The sequence below is a fragment of the Oryzias latipes genome, chromosome 10, assembly GCF_053564925.1.
Source record: "Oryzias latipes strain Hd-rR chromosome 10, Olatipes_Hd-rR_3.1".
Lineage (NCBI taxonomy): Eukaryota > Metazoa > Chordata > Actinopteri > Beloniformes > Adrianichthyidae > Oryzias > Oryzias latipes.
In genome coordinates, this window is record NC_136246.1 from 4,467,809 (window position 1) to 4,478,756 (window position 10,948).

Consider the following 10,948-nt stretch of genomic DNA (forward strand, 5'->3'; position numbering starts at 1 on the left):
CTGCTTGGGTCCCGACGCCTGGGGCGCTCCTGGGGAGCTCCTGGGGAGCTCTCCCCCCCTCTCCTGGTCTGGTTGGTCGAGCTGGGAATGATCTGGTTCTCCTTATGAACACATGGTTCACTTCGGCTCTGAAGTTATATAACCTCTTTTTGTGATAGTAAAACCTGTCCAACATAAAAGGCCTTCAGCTCTAATCTGTTTGCTCAGTTGTTGGACAGAACAAGTTGTAAAAAAAATAAATAACAATTAAATTAAATTAACAAAATAAATTTTTTTTAAAAAGAAGCCCTCGGGGCAGTAACCCGTAAGCTGGAGGAGTGGCTACAACAGATACCTGGAAAGACCCCAGACCTCTCAGTCCAGAAAAGCGCAGTGCTAGGAACAGCTAAGATACTGCAGGACCCTCAAGCTCCCAGGCCTCTGGTAGAGGATCCGAGCTTGGAGGAGAAACCACCCGGGGAGGGTGAGAGGGCTTTATAACATAATAATAATAATAATAATAATGGATTGGATTTATCTGCGCTTTTCAAAACACCCAAAGCGCTTACATTGTGTCCATTATTCATTCACTCCTCATTTATACTTGGTGATGGTAAGCTACGGTTGTAGCCACAGCTGCCCTGGGGCAGACTGACAGAGGTGTGGCTGCCATTTCGCGCCTACGGCCCCTCTGACCATCACCGGGATCATTCATGCGCATTCACACACCAGTGGAGCCACACTGGAGGCAAGGAGGGTGAAGTGTCTTGCCCAAGGACACAACGACATTTTGGCTGGTGGGAGCGGGGATTGAACCGCCAACCCTTCGATCAATGGACGACCCGCTCAACCACCTGAGCCACTGTCGCCCCATATATTACTTACCCCTGCTCTCTGGCTCTGGGGGCCTTGCGGCGGTCCTGCTGGCCCTGGCCTGGATGGCAGATGTGATCGCCCGGGGGGCGGATGTTCTCTATCTGCTGCTGTGTGGGGTTGGGGGGTTCTGGCTGCCGCTGCTGTTGCAGTGGGGGTCTTGGTGTGGGGATGGCTGGGCGCTCTCCCTCCTTCTTTTCACATTCCATCATCCATTTTAGAAGAACATAAACACTCACCTGAGCACAGGTGTTAGCTCACCTTTGCACTAATATTTTACGTGATTGAATGAAATATTTCAAACTAGTTGGTTTGAAAGCATAAGTATGCGTGTGTGAACACTATCTGTATTGGGTACATGTTGACATGTGGACATTTTTGGAGCCAACAGGTGTGTTGATAACATTTGAGTGTGTGTGTGGACGGGCCCCGCCCTTTTTGTACTACATTTGAACCTTACCATAATGATTAACAACCAGTAAACTTGTTGCTGTATGCTGCTTCATGGTTTTATCCCCCCCCCTTCTATAATCACCCTCCTACCCCCTCTCTCTAACATCCCTCTCTCTTCTTCCCTTCTTTCCTTTTCCGTCCGGTCCAACAGAAAAGATTGTGATTAAAATAAATAAAGTTTGGCCTCGATTACAAAAGGAGTTTATTCAGAAGATTCATAAACCCTGTTGTTAAAGTAAAATATGTCAAGAGGTCTTCAGCTCCCATCTGTTTGCCCAGCTATTGGACGGGACATATTAAAAAAAAATAAAATAAAATAAAAAATAAAAAAGATGAGCAATCGTGAGCAAATAGTAATGTATCCCTGTGTAGGAGTAGGGAAAGGTTGACCAGTGGTGTTAACACGGAAAGTGAAAAACGAATCTGAAACAGTAAAGTTTGAAATTATTCTGGACCACTTTCGACCCTGGGATGTCCACCCATAGGTACTTTTTCCCCAAGATGATTCTGCTGTGGATCTAAATATTGATTCCTTGAAATATAGACTTGAAGTATATATGGCTGATTTTATTAAGATAAAATGTAATCACTGTAGGTAGAATTCTTAGGTTCAACAGAAATGCATTTATTGAATATCTTTATTAACTTACACATTTATTACATTTATTACCATTCAATCAACAAAAGAGAGAAATTGAAAAAAAAAATAGGTTTGCATAACTAAATGTATTTTTATGCATTGTTTTTAAATGGACACTGTAACACCACAACTGCCTAAGTGATGTCATGCTGATGTCATCCTCACAGTGCTAAATGACTCCAAACTGATGTCACCCTCTATGACATCATAGATGATGTATATGAAGTCATGACATCATGTTCATCATACTCTATGTCCATGGTGTCATTGATGACCTCATCTTTTGATGACATAAGACATCATCATACAATAATCTATATATAGAGGTCAGGTTAGTGTTTAGTCTGTTCTTTGGTAGTAAAGAGCGATCACTTTGGATTTCAGAGGATTTTACCAAGCAGGCAATTTTTACTATTTTATCGTATTTCAACAAAAATGCATCACGCAAAATCATTCTCTTCTTTTAATCTGAAAGAAATCAGTTCAGTTCTGCGTCAAGCAGCAACAGCTTTACAAAATCCCCGAAACACTCATGGAATTCTGACGCCTAACAGAATGAAGGTCATACTTGGAGGGAACCAGGACAAACAAATCAATTCCACTCAATGTAGTCGAGTAGAGAATTTTTGTGTGGCTTCACGTAGACATTTCAGGTGTTACATGGCCCCAGAGACACTTCTTGGTTCATGGAGCATTGAAAAATCCCACGTCTGGTCCCTTGCTTGCATTGCTGCCGAAATGTTCTTTGGATTTCCCTTCTACACGGCCTATAGTGATTATGAGATGATCTGGAACATAACACATACTCACGGTCACTTTCCAGACCCCCTTCTAAATGCTGGATCCAAAACTAAAGAGTTTTACTTCAAAAATGACCAAAACCAGTGGCTTTTAAAGACATCAAGACAATGTAGAAAGAGTATTCGACAGGATGTCAGATTTGTTTCCCCTGATGACTTTAGAAAACACCAACAGATGTCAGGAATGTGTTCCGAGACAGAACAGATGAATGTGGATCAGTTTGTTCACCTGTTAAATGGAATGCTGTTGTTGGATCCTGCAAAGCGTATTCCTCTTCATCAGGTGCTTCAACATCCATTTGTAGCAGGTGACATGGATCTCCCAAGAAGCTCTGTAGAAGCTTTGAATAGTTTTACTGGCCAACAAAATCTCTTTGCATCAGCAAAGACAAAAGAGAAAGACATTCGTGGTAAAGAAAGAAAACGGCCCACGGTCTGGATCATGGGGTCAGAATATTACACCAAAAGAGCACAACGTACAGGAAATCAATGCTACAGAGAAAACCTTGGACTCAATGCAAAAATTAATTGGATTGGAAAAGTAACGATGTGCTGGAGGGATGTTTTGAATCGTTTCTATAGCGAGGTTTCCCAACAAAAGAGTCCTCCAGACGTTTTAGTTCTCCATGTTGGCAACACCAATGTGTCTGATCTCTGTGAAATGCTGAGGGACTTGAAATGTCTGCATGACACTTTTCCCAAAATTAAAATTGTGTATTCCCTCTTAACTCCAAGATCAAGATGGGGGAATTTCCATCCAGGGAAAATAAATGAAGACAGGATCCCGGTGACAAAGAATATTCAATTCAACATCAGATTATTCAACGGTGCTGTGGTTGAACATCCAAGACTGTTACCATTTAGAATCGATCAGTGCAAACCGGATGGAATCAAATTACCCGAAAAAGGATTTAAAATGATTGTCAGCGCTATCCGTGACACCCTTGTGCAGATTCTCAAGCAGATCTATTTAAGAGGCCAACCTCAGGTGAATGATGACACCCCATACGTCCCACACATCCTTCCAAAGGTGCAGATAACAATACCAGAGAAGGAAAAGCCTCCAAAAGAGTTTGTCAATGAAATGTCTCCAACAGTGAGACAGCCGGAAATGGAGACATCCGCACTAAAGTGCCAAAGTTTGAATCTGAAAAGGAAACACATTTCAGAAACAGACTTAGAGAGCTACTTGCCTGCACCAAAGATGACAAGAAAGATTAGTCCAAAAAACATCACTGAAAATGCACAGTCACCACCTGAGGAGGAACACTGGCCATACAACAACAAGCCTTTGCTGAAGAGAAAAAGAAGTGCAGAGGAACCCCCGTCCCCAGTCAAAAAGATAAAGCTAATCAATGAAGATGTCCACCAACATCTGGCTCTAGTCTGTGAGGATCAACCGGATTTTGAAAGTCCTTTTGCCAGTTCACCAGAAACTGTCATCCAACCTGAGGAAATGGAAGAGGACACATCTGGCTCCTCTCAAGTTAGCATTTGGTCAGACAGCTCACCAACAACCAGAACACATCCTTTACTAGGAGCACCTGATGTCTGGATTGTTGGCTCACATTCCATTTCAAAAGCAAAGCTTGCAGCTGATGATTCCTTTGCAAAAAGCCTTCATTCCAATCCCAATGTTAAGTGGATTGGAGAGAAAGACTTGGGCTGGAAGGACATTGTTAAAGAAGTCCATCAAAGAATCTTTGAGGAAAGTGGTCCCCCTGAAGTTTTGCTCATTCATGCTGAAGGGGATGAATTGGGAACAATTCCTCCAACGGTGATTGCAAGTCGGATGGCAGAAGACCTGAGGGTTCTAAAAGAAACGTATCCTCAAATGAAAACAGCTTTATCCCTCATCATTCCAAGAACAAATGGGAGATTTGGAAATCCTGCTGAAATCAATCAACTCCAGACCTCTGTCAATACAATTATGAAGGGGTATACTGACCTGTACCATGTGGTGGTTGAGCATGAAAATTTGCTTCCAGCTGACAAGAACATCTATGGGCCTGATGGAGTCAATTTAACCATACAGGGGAATCAAGTCTTTTTAGAAAACATTCAGACTGCCATCAAGAAATGTCTCCAATAGGAACCACAAGAATTGACAACCTGTTCTCTTGATAGCAGGGATTTTAGTGAGAGAACTTTTCTAAATCGGCTGAATCAAATGTCTTTGACTTGAACACATTTTTGGACAAAATCAGATCTAAACTTTGGGTTTCTCTCAAACATGTTTCCTAGGTCTATTTAAATCGTTGCTACTTCAAATTTGTTTTTTTAACTCCATTGTCTATTGACATATTGACTTCAAATTTGTTTTTTTATCTCCATGTCTATTGACATACTGACTTTTTGTTTTCTGTAAACATTTAATTTGAATTAGTTAATTTAAAAAATAATTTGATAGTTTTATGTTTGTCAATTAAAGTTTGATATTTTCTTTATTTTATCTTTCTAAAAATGATTAAATCTTGACTTTTATTTGGTTATATTCAATTATTTACTTTTAACAAGTTAACTTTAAAAAAAAGTATTGATAGTTTTTATGTTTGGATTTTTTTTTATTGAAAAAAACGGGCTGCATGGTTAAATTGGTGTTTTCTTTCCATGCATGCGTGGGGTTTTCTCTGGGTGCTCTAGTTTCCCCCCACTATCAAGAAAAAATACATTAGGACCGTACAACAATCACTATAAAAGGACTTCAACATCTGCTACATCCTCTTTATGTCAAATAAACGGACTTGAACCATTTACAAAAAACGGGCTGCATGGTTAAATTGCTGTTCTCTTTCCATGCATGCGTGGGGTTTTCTCTGGGTGCTCTAGTTTCCCCCCACACACACAAAAGTGAAAATCAAGATTCCTAAATGGAATGACACAAGACACTGGTAATATCCAGGAAAACATTTAAAAGATTTTCATAACATCTATTTTTCTATGGTTAAATTAGAGCTGTATTTAAACTGTATTAGGTTTTATTTCCACAAATTTATGAAAATGTATATAATGTGCACCAACAAGTTATTTTTTAGTGTGTAATAAAAAAAAAATGGAAAAAAAATTGGAAAAAAAATAAATAAATAAAAACATATATGTAATCCAGCCTCAGAGAGTCACAAACCTGTGTTCTTTCTGTGATGGTCCCAAGCCCATAGAAATGGAGAGGGTATATATGCTGGTTGGACTCCAGCTTTTTCTTTGCTTTCCATGTTCAGTCCAGAAAGCAAAAGGCACTGGTTGATGGTACTCTGGCTTCAGCTACACGGGGTTCAACTCCCTGCAGTGTCCTTGAAAATTCTTTGACTCTGACATGAAACATCAAAGTAAATAGTCTTCCAAAAAGATGATTCTAAAGTGTTAAAGATTATTAAATGTTGATAAAGAATTGTTTAGGGATTGATGAATATAGCAATATTAAATGTATATCATGTAAATGTTGTTGGAGATGATGGAGGTGGAGTTGGGTGCAGCACCACCTGCTGTAGTACCGACTCCCCAGCTCAGCCTTGCTGGATCCCAGCACCACCCCAACATTATGTGGGGCCCTCCCCCGGCTCCTGGAAGCACACAGATACTGGGACGGGTAAGAGTGGAAGCAGAGGGCAGGGACAGCCTCCAAAACGGCTCTCTCATGCAGACACTGAACACTGGTCAGAGCTTACAGCCAGTCTGATATGGAAGCGATTCTGTAGCATAATTAAAAATAAAAGTCAAAAACAGAAATACTTTTTCATTTTCAAAATTAAACTGCATTTTCTGACTCAAAATTAAAATGAAAAAGCAATCCGCCAAAATGCTTTTTCATTTTCTTCTTCAACACTGCTTATTGTGTCACTTAATTAAAATGATAATATAAATGGTATTTGATATTTCATTTCCAAAAGGTTCTCTGGTAAATGTGTAAAAAAATTCCTTTAGAAATATCTAATTTGACGAATAAAATAGATCAACAGAAATATGCTTTTTCATTCTAACAATGTAACTGCATCAACTGACTCAAAAGTAAAATGAAAAAGGGAGGCGGGGCGATGGTGTCATTGCTATCACCGTGTGTCTGGGTGCTTATAGACACAGACATTCTAGGAGCACTGTGGCCAGGCTTGTAGCCTTGTGTCGGTTGTGCACTCCTGATGATTGTACACAGCTTCTTGGGACTTTGTAGCAGCTTTTCTGCCTTCTGCGGTCCTGAGTTCTGGAGCGCAGCCGGATGCACCAGCTAGGCCTCAGAATGAGCCTCTGTCCACGGTTCGATGCTTCTCCTAGACTAGCTTTGTCTTCAGACGGAACTAACGGAGCTAAACCCGGCCCGCTAGCCCGGAGAGAAAGCTAGTCCAGGGAAGTTTTGAAGCGCAGAAGGAGGAAATGCGGCTACACAGACCTGAGAAACTCTAAACCATCATATGAATTTGTCTTTATAATAATTCTTAAAAGCACATAATAGCACATACTAAAATCACATTTAGAAGATAGTCCCTTGCAGCTTTGTGCTGATTTTGCTGATCGAGGACAGCTAGATTCCCATCAACAGCTCTAGCAGATTTCGTCATGCTAAACATTTGCTGGTTGGACCAACACATATCTTTTAATGTGCTTTTATTAGTGTTATGATTATTATTAAGGGCCTGCTCGCTTATAATTGTTTTAATCCGTCCGGTCAGTGCTTTTTTCTTGGCTGCAAGGACCCGGAAGAAGGGTTCGCTTTAGGTTAATGGGTGCTAAAAACCGTGGAGGAACTTAACTCCAGGCGGTCAATCCAGTAATGAGCAACTTGAATGTAAATATGTAGGAATAACATCAGCCTTTATTTTGTCTGAACACCACTGGAAACAGAAATTCATATGATGCTTTAGAGTTTATCAGATCTGCATAGCAGCACTTCCGCCTTCGGTAATCCGCGGTTTCAGATCGCGTGGCTTTTGCGCTCCGCTACGCGAAGGCGGCTGCCGGTCCGAAGACAAAGCTAGTCCGGGGTAAGGTTCCGACGAACCGCGGTCCTCCTTCGGATGAAGTCCTGAGAAGCTGTGTACATTCATCAGGAGTGCACAACCGTCACAAAGCCCTCTCCCCTGCCGCTAACACAAAGCTACAAGCCTGGCCTCACTGCTCCTAGCATGTCTGTGTTTCTTAGCAGCCAGACACACAGAGATAGCAATGACGTCATCGCCCCGCCTCCCTCCACATCAGGAAGAAGCAACATGAGACCCTGGAGAAATACCAGGGACTCAGAGAAGAACTGGAGAAAGCATGGAAAGTGAAGGTGACAGTGGTGATTGGAGCACTCGTGTCAGTAACCCCCAAGCTGGAGGAGTGGTTACAGCTGATCCCTGGAAAGACCTCAGACCTCTCAGTCCCAAATGTGCAGTGCTGACAACATCAAAGATACTGCAGGACCCCCAAGCTCCCAGACCTCTGGTAGGGGACCATGCTTGATTGAGAAACCACCTGCAGAGGGTGAGAGGGCTATAAATATATAGATAGATTTTTTTCAGAATATTTCTTTTGTACAATTGCAAATACTTCAACTGAAGTATTTACTTGTAATAAAAGCCTTGAAGTATATAGCGCTGATTTTATTAAGATCAAATGTAATGATTGTAGGTAGAATTGTTAGGTTCAACAGAAATGAATTTATTGAATGTCTCAATTTATTACAAATTTATTAACATTCAATGAACAAAAGAGAGAAATTGGGAAAAAAAATAGGTTTGCATAACAAAATGTATTTGTATGCCTTTTTTTAAATGGACACTGTAATGTCACAACTGCCTAAGTGATGTCATGCTGATGTCATCCTCACAGTGCTAATTGACTCCAAACTGATGTCACCCTCTATGACATCATAGATGATGTATATGAAGTCATGACATCATGTTCATCATCTATGTTCATGATGTCATTTGACCTCATCATACAAAAGTCTGTATATAGAGGTCAGGTTAGTGTTTAGTCTGTTCTTTGGTAGTAAAGAGCGATCACTTTGGATTTCAGAGGATTTTACCAAGCAGGCAATTTTTACTATTTTATCGTATTTCAACAAAAATGCATCACGCAAAATCATTCTCTTCTTTTAATCTGAAAGAAATCAGTTCAGTTCTGCGTCAAGCAGCAACAGCTTTACAAAATCCCCGAAACACTCATGGAATTCTGACGCCTAACAGAATGAAGGTCATACTTGGAGGGAACCAGGACAAACAAATCAATTCCACTCAATGTAGTCGAGTAGAGAATTTTTGTGTGGCTTCACGTAGACATTTCAGGTGTTACATGGCCCCAGAGACACTTCTTGGTTCATGGAGCATTGAAAAATCCCACGTCTGGTCCCTTGCTTGCATTGCTGCCGAAATGTTCTTTGGATTTCCCTTCTACACGGCCTATAGTGATTATGAGATGATCTGGAACATAACACATACTCACGGTCACTTTCCAGACCCCCTTCTAAATGCTGGATCCAAAACTAAAGAGTTTTACTTCAAAAATGACCAAAACCAGTGGCTTTTAAAGACATCAAGACAATGTAGAAAGAGTATTCGACAGGATGTCAGATTTGTTTCCCCTGATGACTTTAGAAAACACCAACAGATGTCAGGAATGTGTTCCGAGACAGAACAGATGAATGTGGATCAGTTTGTTCACCTGTTAAATGGAATGCTGTTGTTGGATCCTGCAAAGCGTATTCCTCTTCATCGGGTGCTTCAACATCCATTTGTAGCAGGTGACATGGATCTCCCAAGAAGCTCTGTAGAAGCTTTGAATAGTTTTACTGGCCAACAAAATCTCTTTGCATCAGCAAAGACAAAAGAGAAAGACATTCGTGGTAAAGAAAGAAAACGGCCCACGGTCTGGATCATGGGGTCAGAATATTACACCAAAAGAGCACAACGTACAGGAAATCAATGCTACAGAGAAAACCTTGGACTCAATGCAAAAATTAATTGGATTGGAAAAGTAACGATGTGCTGGAGGGATGTTTTGAATCGTTTCTATAGCGAGGTTTCCCAACAAAAGAGTCCTCCAGACGTTTTAGTTCTCCATGTTGGCAACACCAATGTGTCTGATCTCTGTGAAATGCTGAGGGACTTGAAATGTCTGCATGACACTTTTCCCAAAATTAAAATTGTGTATTCCCTCTTAACTCCAAGATCAAGATGGGGGAATTTCCATCCAGGGAAAATAAATGAAGACAGGATCCCGGTGACAAAGAATATTCAATTCAACATCAGATTATTCAACGGTGCTGTGGTTGAACATCCAAGACTGTTACCATTTAGAATCGATCAGTGCAAACCGGATGGAATCAAATTACCCGAAAAAGGATTTAAAATGATTGTCAGCGCTATCCGTGACACCCTTGTGCAGATTCTCAAGCAGATCTATTTAAGAGGCCAACCTCAGGTGAATGATGACACCCCATACGTCCCACACATCCTTCCAAAGGTGCAGATAACAATACCAGAGAAGGAAAAGCCTCCAAAAGAGTTTGTCAATGAAATGTCTCCAACAGTGAGACAGCCGGAAATGGAGACATCCGCACTAAAGTGCCAAAGTTTGAATCTGAAAAGGAAACACATTTCAGAAACAGACTTAGAGAGCTACTTGCCTGCACCAAAGATGGCAAGAAAGATTAGTCCAAAAAACATCACTGAAAATGCACAGTCACCACCTGAGGAGGAACACTGGCCATACAACAACAAGCCTTTGCTGAAGAGAAAAAGAAGTGCAGAGGAACCCCCGTCCCCAGTCAAAAAGATAAAGCTAATCAATGAAGATGTCCACCAACATCTGGCTCTAGTCTGTGAGGATCAACCGGATTTTGAAAGTCCTTTTGCCAGTTCACCAGAAACTGTCATCCAACCTGAGGAAATGGAAGAGGACACATCTGGCTCCTCTCAAGTTAGCATTTGGTCAGACAGCTCACCAACAACCAGAACACATCCTTTACTAGGAGCACCTGATGTCTGGATTGTTGGCTCACATTCCATTTCAAAAGCAAAGCTTGCAGCTGATGATTCCTTTGCAAAAAGCCTTCATTCCAATCCCAATGTTAAGTGGATTGGAGAGAAAGACTTGGGCTGGAAGGACATTGTTAAAGAAGTCCATCAAAGAATCTTTGAGGAAAGTGGTCCCCCTGAAGTTTTGCTCATTCATGCTGAAGGGGATGAATTGGGAACAATTCCTCCAACGGTGATTGCAAGTCGGATGG